Genomic DNA, 12,620 nt, shown 5'->3' on the forward strand with positions numbered 1-12,620 from the left:
TATAAATACTTGAAGTTTGCATTTCTAGCAAACTAATCCTTCGTGATAGCAAACTTCCTCGGTTGTGTTGTTACTGGTGAAGCCGCCTATTCGTAGAGGAGAGTAACCTAATTAGGAGAAATCTCTTACGGCCGCTCAGTTTAAAGTCTTCTTTGGGATTGAGAAGCTCTATTAGTATCGTTGGTGGGAAACTAGATAATTGCGGTTTATCTTGTGTTTTCGATTGATTTGATTGACTAACGGTGGTTGAACTTTGATTGCACATAGTTTGTTTATGCTTGAGAATATTCTCTTCTGATATAATATTCACTCAAATTAGATCAAAGTTTCGACAGGGATCTTTAGACTGTTTGTAGATCTAAAAACGTCTTGTGATAATCCATTGTTAACAGACTCCATTCTGTGCGTGATTGATCACAAGAGATTCAAGTTGTTGTGTGTAGGTGTTTATCGAATATCTAAGAAGATTTGAAGACAAAGTTGATATTGAAGATTTCTGATTTGGGGTTCATAATCTTTGGTGTGTACAATACTTGTTCGGTATAGAGGATCCAACTATAATCGGTTTATCCTTGTGGTATATTATATTGATTAGTTGTGTAGTTAGGCATCAATACAATTCTTTGTGATTAAAAGTATTGATTGCAAAATCTTAACAATTACCTTTTGTACTTGAGCATAAGATAGATCTAAGACCCCGACGAAGGAGTTTATTGAGATAAACAGAAGAGCCTTTGTCGAACTCACATCACTTGGTTGAAGAAAGTTGCTACCAAACAGATTTGGTGTTCCTTTACTGTTTGGAATACGAACCAAAGGAATTGTTCCAAGTACGTGACTTATTCATAAGTTGGATGCGTGGGAATACAGACGGAACTATGCGAACTATAGGTTTAGTTGCTTGGTCTCAACTATACGAAGTTGGTTTGATTTTGTATAGCGTCTTAATCCTGAGAGTATTCAATTCTGGACAAGGTCCCGGGGTTTTTCTGCATTTGCGGTTTCCTTGTTAACAAAATATTATTGTGTCATTTACTTTTATTTTCCGCAATTATAATTGTTGTTATTATAATTTAAAGTAAATTAAACAAACGTTAATTCCTATTTACTTGATAGCAGTCTTATTGTGTTTGGTTAAGTATGAACCTTTTATCAAGTAAACATACTTCGTTGTTGTATTATCTCGATCTCGTATCCACAGAAGATCACACAAAGTGTGAACCGATTAGTTGTATTGTCTCGACTCAGTCCATAGACAATCACTTTCAGATAAAAGACTTATAGGTAGGAAGAGTTTTGGCTTGAGGTATATTTGGGTACCCTTGACTTTTCATAATGAATATTTATGATTGATTAATAGATTGCTTAGGTGGCCAACTAAATTGATTTGTTGATTCAATCTATTGCTAGTATTGAGTTATGAAATAAGTAATCGTCGAATAACCTTTACACAAGTAGAGAATACAAAACCTTGCAGAGGGATTCTGTGGAGCGATTGTATGTATAAACAACACTAAAAAGTGCACCTTGATATAAGAGTATAAGTAGTAGGATCAACCTATAAATTCACAAAAGATAAAGCATTCGACTAAATTACACCATGAGTGATCTACTACTAGGTGGTTTAAGTGAATAGAATCTGGCAGGCGAGAACTTCCGTATCTAGTGATATAAGGAATTTAGAGGATAGCACTGATCTAGCTGTTATTCCACGGTTGGTGATAATCTATGGTTAACGACAAGTAGGCAATTATAATAACTCATTGACGGGTTATTAATGAAGAAGGATTCCTCGATCATATCTCTCTTTATTGATTACAATTCAACTTTATTTGCTTTGAATATTTATTTTGTTTAAAATCTAAAACAACCCCCCTCCTTTGTGACACTTTGACAACTAAAACTCACTGCTTATCATGGGAACGATCTTTACTTCCATTATATTACCAGTTAATTGTGTGGAAATAAGATTATTAATTTGATTGCATTTACGACAGCCATCACATACCAATACAAAATTCAGGCATTGTGAATAGTTTTCACTAATAAAACTCATACCAATACAAAAGTCAGGCGTTCTGAATAATTTTACCAAGATACATAAACAAGTTATGAGCGGTTATACTAAACACACATATTGGTAATCCAAATATTTGCAATGAATAACAATACCAATAAGTCTAGCGCTTTCCATTTTGATTCATAAAACAAGTTTATGAATTGTACTTGAAAAGACGAGGGTACCCAAATATAACTCAATCTAAAACTTTTCCACCTGATAAGTCCTTTCTCCGAAATTGATTGTTTATGGACTGATTCGAGACAATACAACGAATCGGTTCACACTTAGTGTGATCGTCTATAGATAAGAGATCGAGACAATACGACAACAAGATAACTTGTGTGATTGACTATGGATACAAGATCGAGACAATACAACAACGAAGTATGATTACTTGATAATAAGTTCGGACTTAACCAAACACAATAGGATTGCTATCAAGTAAGTAGGAATTAACGTTTGTGTATTTTACTTCTAATTATAATAAAATAATTATAATTGCGGAAATAGAAAAGTAAAACACACAGCAAGATTTTGTTAACGAGGAAACCGCAAACGCAGAAAAACCCCGTAACCTTGTCCAGAATTGAATACTCTCAGGATTAAGCCGCTATACAAAATCTAAACCAACTTCGTATAGTTGAGACCAAGCAACTAAACCTATAGTTCACCTAGTTCTGTATGTATCCTTGCGCCTCCAACTTGCAATAAGTCACGCACTTGGAACAATTCCTTTGGTTCGTATTCCAAACAGTAAAGGAGTAACAAATCTGTTCGGTAACAACTCTTTTCAAACAACATGATATGAGTTTCGCAAAAGGCTCTTCCGTTTATCCCAAGAAACTCCTTTGTCAGGTTCAAGATCAATCTATCAACAATTACCAAAGTAATTTTTTAGACCATGCAATCAATACTTTGAATCACAAAGAATTGTATTGACGCCGATCTGCTCATCTAATCAATCAAGGTTATCACAAAGATAAACCGATTATAGTTGGATCCCCAGCCGATCCAGTTTTGTGCACACCAAAGATTATGAACCCAAATTAGAAATGTTCTTCGTCTTCAAATCTTCTTAGATCTTCAATAAACACCTGCACACAATCAACTTGAATCTCTTGTGATCAATCACACACAGAACGGAGCTTGTTAATAATAGATTATCACAAGACGTCTTGATCTACAAGCATTCTATAGATCTCCGCTGAAACTTCGATATAGTTTGAGTGAATCTTATATCAGAAGAGAAGATTCTCAAGCATAAACAAACTAGGTGCAATCAAAGTTCAACAACCGTTAGTCAATCAAATCAATCAAAATTAATAGTAAACTGCAATTATCTAGTTTCCCACCAACGATACTCGTAGATCTTCCCAATCCCAAAGAATTCTTTAAAACGAGCGGTCGTAAGAGATTTCGCCTAATTAGGGTACTTTCCTCTCCGATTAGACGGCTCCACCAGCAACAACACAACTAGGTAGTTTTGCTGGCTCTGAGGATTAGTTTGCTCGAAATGCAAACTTAAATATTTATAGACCAAGGAAGTTTGGACGCCAAGGAATTTCCAAAACCGAAAATATTCTCAAGATATGCAATATATTTCCAAATTCGGTTTCCATAATTCCTGGAAATGCTTTGTCCAAATATTGACCGAAATCTCAGTAGAAAATCTCCAATTAGTAAATGCACATTACCAATTTTTATTTTCTAAAGATATGCATTTTAATTGCTGGAAATAAAAAGCATATAAAACTAAAAACCTTAATTAAAAGATTCTCAATTTATTTCGATCCGGGATTCTCTTTTAGCTATTACGGAATATCTTTGAACAATAAAAGGTAAGAATTAATGCACGTATTTAAAGTATGTCGACATCTTTACTTGGTAAATCCTTTTCATATTTACCATCTCGGAACCGATTTGCTACACTTCCAAACAAGTTTAGAATTGGTTCACCTGACTTCCAAGAACTATGTGATTGATTATCCTATCAAATCTCCATTAATGGGTTTCACAGTTCTACCAAAACAAGTTTCGGTTTTACCTCCATGTGGGTACTAGGATCGGTCACACTAGATTTCCAAAAATTGGTTGACTAGGTACTAGGATCGGTTACCATATATTTAAGGTATTTAACTTGTATTCGGTTGCACAAGTCATAGGATCGGTTACCAATTACTAAGATCGATTCCCCATGCTTGTGATCGGTTGCACCTCTTACTAGGATCGGTTCCCCGATGTCTAGAGTTGGTCATACCAATTACAACATACCGATCATACCATCTCAGGTAATTACTTAAAATCAGTTTCACTAATAAAAGTCATACCAATTCAAAAGTCAGGCCTTTTGAATAGTTTTACCAAGATACATAAACAAGTTATGAGCAGTTATACTAAACACTCATATTGGTAATCCAAAGATTTGCAATGAATAACAATACCAATAAGCCAAGCGATTTCCCTTTCGATTCACAAAACAAGTTTATGAATACTTCCTTTAAACGAATGTAAGACATTGTTTCCTAGGACAAAATATTCACCCATACCCATACATAATCACAATAGCATTCATACGATTATGTCGATGTCTTACATACAAAGTTCAAAAGATAGACGTTATATTTCGTATTGTAATTCCTTAATACTATGTATAACTAGAGTATAATCATTCACAGCTTCGCAGTTATGTTTTCAATATGCACGAATTGAAAGATACGTTAGGAATGAAACAATTCAAGTCAAATATTACTAACCTCAAGAGGAAGGATGATGTCGTCGTTGTAGCACTTTACTTCTTCACATTTCTTCAAGTCTTCACATAATACTTGTAAGTCTCATATCCTAGTAACTTTCTAGCTAACCTATACAGTTAACTCTAGTAAATAATCAAGCGACTCTTTAAATGAGTTTTGATTCACTAAAATATGACAACCAAACTTGACATACCAACTCTTAGTGGGTTCAACCGAGGTATGCTCTAACAATACTTCCTTTAAACGAATGTAAAACATTGTTTCCTAGGACGAAATATTCACCCACACCCATACATAATCACAATAGCATTCATACGATTATGTCGATGTCTTATATATGAAGTTCAAAAGATAGACGTTATACTTCGTATTCTAATTCCTTAATACTATGTCTAACTAGAGTATAATCATTCACAGCTTCGCAGTTATGTTTTAAATATGCACGACTTGAAAGATACGTTAGAAATGAAACCGTTCAAGTCAAATATTACTAACCTCAAGAGGAAGGATGATGTCGTCGTTGTATCTCTTTACTTCTTCACATTCTTCAAGTCTTCGAGTAATACTTGTATGTCTAATATCCTCGTAACTTTCTAGGTAACCTATACGAAGTCGACTCTAGTAAATAATCAAGTGACTCTTTAAATGAGTTTTGATTCTGTAAAATATGTCAACCAAACTTGACATACCAACACTTGGTGGGTTCAACCGAGCTATGCTCTAACAATCTCCCCTTTTGTCAATTTTAGTGACAAAACTCTTACATCATATGGATAAACAAATTACAAGAATTCATTACACATACGCTTGATTCCAAGTTTCAACAGCACAATAACCTATATACATTCAATCCATAAATTCCGATGTTGACATTGTAATAACAAAGCTAATATTCCCCTAAAGGTAAGGTATGTAGATTTCCAATCCGCACGTCTTTGTTATTCCCTTTGTAGTCCATATAACTACAAGTATCAAAATGATATGTTACTCCCCCTAGTCTATGCTTTACTCTTTCGTTGGATATAACGTTTACGCACCATTGTCCTTTCCTTAGTGATACCAAATCACTTGTTATCACTAATAGTTTACGCACTATTGTCCGAAGCAATTTTTCCTAATAGTTTAGCAAATTTAAAATTGACTAAGCACCTTAGTTCTTTTGCTAAACCGATTGTACAAATACAATTGCTTGTTCGATAAGACCAAAATAAAGATCAGAATTAACTCTATTTTTCTCATCAGGTTCTAATTATTCAAATAATAACTTAGACCTTTCAATTTTAAACAAGACAAGTACTAGGTTAGTTAACTAGCATTTCTTGTTAAGGCATTCGATTAGACTTGAATAACCGAAACCTCCACTTTGATAAGTCTAACTAAGATTAGAATTAACTTAGTTTCTCTTGTCCGGAATCGAATTGGACTAAACAATTCATCACGAAACCTTTTTGTTAAGCTATAAAAAATTCATACAAACCAAATGAATTAACTTGCATAATTATTTACCTCAAGCGGAAACGATTGAAAAAAACATAGACATTATAGTACCGCAATTGCACGGAAATTTCGTAAGCCTAAACAATTGATACCAAACAATAAAGCAAGATAACAATATTTTTTCTTAACCGAAAACAATTGAATCACACACTCATCCATACACAAATAATGGAATAAACATCAACTGTACCGAAATTTTATTAAGCAAAGGCAAAATATATGCAATAAAATCAGGCTTTTCTTAAACATGAAAACGATTAACTAACAAATTCGTTACCTCAAATTCCGCATCCTATTCTCCCCTGAAATATATATCATTAATCGCAAGTTCAAGTTAGAACTCTCCCCCGTTGTGTTGTCATCCTCTCGCAAGACAAAAGAACAACAATAAAAACCAACCTTTACCAGAGAAAGGTTGAAAACCGGTTTTAACTAATGCGATGCAAAAGTTGAAACCCCGAAACACATATGATTTTATACTAAACCAAATGATTCAAAATATTGTGACTTTTTCACATATTAGTTTCAATCAGAACCCCTTATGATCCTTTGATAAAGCCTACCAACATGGGCTAGAACTTAATCCTGCTAAACCAAAAAGTCACCCAAACCATAAGGGTTCACACCATATGAGATCAAATAATAAGGTTATGAAAACCGAAATCAATCATCCCATAAACACATAGCAATAAAATAAAACATTCAAGCACAAGCTATGTAATCGAAAACTATCACAAGAAAAATTATAAACTAATAATTTTATTCATAAATAATAGATAGTTTTATTCATGATAGACCTTATTGAAATAATCAAAAACTAATGTCAACAGATTTTTCAAAGATCATCTTCAATTTCCTCAATTTTTTCAGGATCTTCATCAACGGCATCTCGCGATATCTCGGATTCTCACACAATACCTTGATTATGTTCACATGCTAAAGCATTAAACTTTCAATTAATATTCCGATCGTACTCCCTATTACCGATTCCAAGTTTAATCAACTTTCTTTGGTTACGGCTAATAGTTCTTAGTAGTGCTACATGTCTATGATGAGTTTCAATAGTACTGAGGAGGACTTGTCGTAGATTAATCTTAGCATCCAAACTGTTTTCGACAAGAAGATGAGTCATATCTTCCTTTTCATTTTTTATATCTTCACAACCAGATTTCTTGAAGGTATCATCAAGATGAACAGTTTCCTTAGAAGTCATTCCACTCAAGGTTTTCAGAAGTCTTGCTAGAGATCTGGTTTAAGGATACATCCTGTTACCATAGGTTCTCAAATAATATGAGTTCATATATTCGAGAAACATTTAACATATTCCAAACATAGGAGTCAGCCTTTAATAAATATTTCTGACCAGATTTGAAAAGATTTTCGCATCTAATGTGTTAGAAAATCACAAAGATTCTTTTGAATAATCAAACTTCTAGATCACGTATCTAAAACTACTTTAGATATGGAAACTTATTTTGTTTACACAAGTTGTTTATAAGACAACTTTTCTATACATGGAGACATATTAAGCATCTTCAGATAGATTATGTAAACTCTCTATGTTGAATAAGAGATTATTGACAGGATACAGATTGCCCAGATATGTGTGCTTCCTTACATCAGTAGATTGGTCATTGTAAGGATGCCCATTCCAATGCAATTAAGCGTTGGGGTGAGGATCTTCCTCACTAAATTCCTTTTGAGTAATTTCTTCCTTCTTAATTTTAGGGACATTATCATGATCCCTTGTGTGGGTTTTGAATCCGTCCTCTTTATTAGGAATATTGCGAGATGTTATATCCTTGATTACATCTTGTGCCCAGGATGGTATGTTCCTTGAACTTAAACCCGTGTGGTCTAGATCTGCCAACCGACAAATTGTTGATGTCTTTTGTTCAATACATTCTATATGTTCTCTTAAGGTATATTCCTTGTTGGAAACGTTTTTCTAAACACTTGTCTAAATATACCTTTCGAAATGTCTCTGTAAGAAGATATTCAATAATGATCTTATTCCTTATTTGTGAATGTTCCAGCGATTGAGTAAAAATTTCATACTCTGTAGTCTGTTGATGAACTTCGTTGCATAGAGCCAATTTTTGCTCCAAATAATCTGCCAGAATATTTTGAAGACTGGATGTTTCTCGCTTTCCTTCACAAATTCTTACATTCAATTGAACAATAAGTTCTAGGACATCGTCTAGACTGTCAATGGTTTTCCCCTTTTTTGAATAGTTTTTAACATGCTTGAAAAATCTTTCTAACACTTGACGAAATTCAGAACTTGGGAATACTGGTGAATCTAATCTCTTTTCACAATTGGAAACATACGATTTTTCACTAGAGATTGGAGTCAGATCCAAAACATGTTTCTTGGGTTTCAGCTTCATTCTTTTCCGATTAGGAACCTAATTCGCAATCAAGTTATTAGTCATAGACTTTTTCTTTGATTTTCGAAAAGGCATACTAGACCAATTTCCATTGACCTTCTCTAAGATATTATTATCATTATCTTGACATACATTAACTGAGTTCTTCATAAGTTTAGCTTTGCTTTTCTTATTTTGACTCATATCTTATAGGTTGGATCGCACCAAACACAGATTGTTAGATCTTTTCGTGTTTGCTTGCTCTGATACTAATTGAAAAGATGAGGGTACCCAAATATACCTCAATCTAAAACTTTTCCACCTATAAGTCCTTTCTCCGAAAGTGATTGTCTATGGACTGAGTCGAGACAATACAACTAATCGGTTCACACTTCTTGTGATCGTCTAGGGATACGAGATCAAGACAATACGGCAACAAGATAACTTGTGTGATTGACTATGGATACAAGATCGAGACAATACAACAACGAAGTATGATTACTTGATAATAGGTTCGGACTTAACCAAACACAATAGGATTGATATCAAGTAATTAGGAATTAAAGTTTGTGTATTTTACTTCTAATTATAATAAAACAATTACAATTGCGGAAATAAAAAAGTAAAATACACAACAAGATTTTGTTAACGAGGAAACCGCAAATGCAGAAAAACCCCGGGACCTTGTCCAGAATTGAATACTCTCAGGATTAAGCCGCTATACAAAATCTAAAACAACTTCGTATAGTTGAGACCAAGCAACTAAACCTATAGTTCACCTAGTTTTGCATGTATCCATGCGCCTCCAACTTGCAATAAGTCACGCACTTGGAACAATTCCTTTCGTTCGTATTCCAAACAGTAAAGGAACAACAAATATGTTCGGTAACAACTCTTTTCAAACAAGTGATATGAATTTGACAAAAGGCTTTTCCGTTTATCCCAATAAACTCCTTTGTCAGGTTCTTAGATCAATCTATTAACAACAACCAAAGTAATTGTCTAGACTATGCAATCAATACTTTGAATGACAAAGGATTGTATTGATGCCGATCTACTCAACTTATCAATCAAGTTTATCACAAAGATAAACCGATTATAGCTGGATCCCCAACCAATCAAGTTTTGTGCACACCAAAGATTATGAACTCAAATAGGAAATCTTCTTTGTCTTCAAATCTTCTTAGATCTTCAATAAACACCTGCACACAATCAACTTGAATCTCTTGTGATCAATCACACACAGAACGGAGTCTGTTAACAATGGATTATCACAAGTTTAAAGATACTCGTCGATACTTCGACCTAGTTTGGGTGAATCTTATATTAGAAGAGAATATTCTCAAGCATAAACAAACTAGGTGCAATCAAAGTTCAACAACCGTTAGTCAATCAAATTAATCGAAAACTAATAATAAACTGCAATTATTTAGTTTCCTACCAACGGTACTCGTAGAGCTTCCTAATCCCAAAGAAGTCTTTAAAACGAGCGGTCGTAAGAGATTTCGCCTAATTAGGGTACTTTCCTCTCCGAATTGACGGCTCCACCAGTAACAACACAACTAGGTAGTTTTGCTGGCTCTGAGGATTAGTTTGCTCGAAAAGCAAACTTCAATATTTATAGACCAACGAAGTTTAGACACCGAGGAATTTCCAAAACCGAAAATATTCTCAAGATATGCGATATATTTCCAAATTCGGTTTCCATAATTCCTGGAAATGCTTTGTCCATATATTGACCGATCTCAGTAGAAAATCTCCAATTAGTAAATGCACATTACCAATTTTTATTTTCTAAATATATGCATTTAATTGCTGGAAATTAAAAGCATATAAAACTAAAAACCTTAATTAAAAGATTCTCAATTTATTTCGATCCGGGATTCTCCTTTAGCTATTAAAGAATATCTTTGAACAATAAAAGGTAAGAATTATTGCACGTCTCTAAAGTTTTACTTGGTAAATCCTTTTTCATATTTACCATCTTGGAACCGATTTGCCACACTTCCAAACAAGTTTATAATTGGTTCACCTGACTTCCAAGAACTATGTGATTGATTATCCTATCAAATCACCATTAATGGGTTTCACGGTTCTACCAAAACACAAGGCTTCGGTTCTACCTCCATGTGGGTACTAGGATCGGTCAAACTGGCTTTCCAAAAATTGGCTGACTAGGTACTAGGATTGGTTACCACATATTTAAGGTATTTAACTTGTATTCGGCTGCACAAGTCATAAGATCGGTTACCAATCACTAAGACTTGTTGTACCTCTTACAAGGATCGATTCCCCATGCTTGTGATCGGTTCCACCTCTTACTAGGATCGGTTCCCCAATGTCTAGAGTTGGTCATACCAATTACAACATACTGATCATACCATCTCAGGTGATTACTTAAGATCGGTTTCACTAATAAAAGTCATACAAATAAAAAATTCAGGACTTGTGGATAGTTTTACCAAGATACATAAAAAAATTATGAGCGGTTATACTAAACACACATATTGGTAATCCAAATATTTGCAATGAATAACAATACCAATAAGCCTGGCGATTTCCCTTTCGATTCACAAAACAAGTTTATGAATTGTACTTCCTTTAAACGAATGTAAAACATTGTTTCCTAGGATGAAATCTTCACCCATACCCATACATAATCACAATAGCATTCATACGATTATGTCGATGTCTTACATACGAAGTTCAAAAGATAGACGTTATACTTCGTATTATAATTCCTTAATACTATCTCTAACTAGAGTATAATCATTCACAGCTTCACAGTTATATTTTAAATATGCACGACTTGAAAAAATACATTAGGAGTGAAACATTTCAAGTCAAATACTAACCTCAAGAGGAAGGATGATGTCGTTGTTATATATCTTTACTTCTTCACATTCTTTAAGTCTTCGAGTAATACTTGTAAGTCTCATATCCTAGTAACTTTATAGCTAACATATATGAAGTTGACTCTAGTAAATAATCAAGCGACTCTTTAAATGAGTTTTGATTCACTGAAATATGACAATCAAACTTGGCATACCAACGCTTGGTGGATTCAACCGATCTATGCTCCAACAACAGGTACCGGTTCTGCTATGATTCCCGACCGAACCGGTACCTATAGAACCGATCAATCTAAACCCTTGATAAATTTGTAGATTTTAATCTGGGCTGTTGATTTTAGGTTAAGGTTATATATTTCTTTCACTCGCATAATCTCTTTTTCTTCTCTTTTCTTCTTAACCATACCACCACCTTATTCTTCTCCACAGAAACAGATACCAACAATTAAAATGAGAATTTTGAGATCGAATTAAGAGAAGAAATATTAAGGAAGGATTACGAATGGTGAAGGTTGATGTGTGGCTGATTCAGACTCAAAAAGAAGAGGTTATAGTAGAAGATAAAGTTAGGTTTCTGGATTTGAATTTGGGACTGTGTATACCTGATGATGATGTTGAGTTGCAATAGTTGAAGAATCAAGAGTTGTGTCTGATTAATGTTCTGAGGTTAATTTGGAAGATGAATTAAAGAACTAGGGTTTTATAAAAATAACTTAGAGAAGCTACAAATGAGGAAATTGGTGTTTTAGGAAAGGGAATTTGAGATAGGTATGGATCAATTTCGTGTATTAGAGTTAAGGATGAACAGTAATTCGAGATTGAATCCATTGAAGACTTGGTTTAGTGATGTATAAGAAGTTTTGAGGACTGGGTTTAGTTGATTGATAAACAAGATGGGATAATTGGATGTTTTGGAGTTGTTCAGAAAGAATGGAAGAGTTAGGGCTTTGTGGGATTGCTCAGTGGAGTTTCATATGAAGAAATTATTGATGGTGCTGAGATTGATTGAATTCAAGAAAGCATCAGAAGGAATTGATAGTTCAAAATTGTATTAGCATGCTTCTGTTACATTATTTTGTTGAACTTA

This window comes from Papaver somniferum, chromosome 8, assembly GCF_003573695.1.
Source record: "Papaver somniferum cultivar HN1 chromosome 8, ASM357369v1, whole genome shotgun sequence".
In the NCBI taxonomy this organism is placed as follows: domain Eukaryota; kingdom Viridiplantae; phylum Streptophyta; class Magnoliopsida; order Ranunculales; family Papaveraceae; genus Papaver; species Papaver somniferum.